Here is an 835-nt window from a genome sequence, read left to right on the forward strand (position 1 = left end):
ATGTGGAGCGAGGGGTGTGTATCCACACGCTGACCAAACACCAGGAACCTGTCTACAGTGTGGCTTTTAGCCCCGACAGGAAGTACTTGGCCAGCGGCACTTGGCCAGCGGCTCCTTTGACAAGTGTGTCCATATCTGGAATACTCAGGTAATCTCCTGACCCTCGGGGTTGAGTCCTTTGCAAAGTAATGCCCGAGTAGCTGTGTTTGCAGTGACCCGGGCTCAGAACAGCCACTAGGGAACTGGTGCTCAGGAATGAGCTGCCGCCCCCCATGGAGAGCCCAGGCCCGGGTTGTCTGTCCGGCTCCGCCTGGCTGCAGCCTTGCCTGGGACAGACACCCAAGGCCACTCCCTCCCTGGGAAAGGTGTCTGCTTCTGCTGTCCTCAGGGCTCCAAGCTCCAAGCAAGACATCTTGGAGATGCCCCTCCTTGGAGGAGCCACCACCTTCTTTTCCCCTTTCTGAGTGGCTCCCCGCTGTCCCTGAGACCCGTGCAGCTCCTGGGCGGGTGGCCGGGCTGCACCCCGTGTGGTAAGCTCTGGTCACTGTGCTTTCTCTGCAGAGTGGCAGTCTTGTCCATAGCTACCGAGGCACCGGCGGCATCTTTGAGGTGTGCTGGAACGCTCGTGGGGACAAAGTGGGCGCCAGCGCCTCTGACGGCTCCGTAAGCAGCGCTCGAGTTGGCAGGGGTGGGGCAAGCTGGGGTGGCACTCGGCAGGGCTAAGCTCGTGTGCAGGGACCACTTGGGGTGGCCCCACATCTGAGAGTGGCCCTTGCTTCAGCCCTTGCAAAGTGTCCTTCTGGTCAACATTTCCTGGATGAAATTGGGGTGCTCT

At 60.5% G+C, this 835-nt stretch overlaps 1 long non-coding RNA gene across 1 annotated transcript in view; it reads left to right on the forward strand.

Moving 5' to 3' along the window:
- Positions 1 to 98: 98 nt before the first annotated feature.
- LOC103583306 overlaps positions 99 to 835 on the forward strand; it is a 2,490-nt gene continuing 1,753 nt past the window's right edge. The window contains exons 1-2 of the long non-coding RNA XR_549848.1: positions 99 to 148; positions 562 to 663. This is a non-coding gene — a long non-coding RNA (uncharacterized LOC103583306). The remainder of the gene's footprint in view (positions 149 to 561; positions 664 to 835) is intronic.

Source organism: Galeopterus variegatus, unplaced genomic scaffold (assembly GCF_000696425.1).
Source record: "Galeopterus variegatus unplaced genomic scaffold, G_variegatus-3.0.2 Scaffold21475, whole genome shotgun sequence".
NCBI lineage: Eukaryota > Metazoa > Chordata > Mammalia > Dermoptera > Cynocephalidae > Galeopterus > Galeopterus variegatus.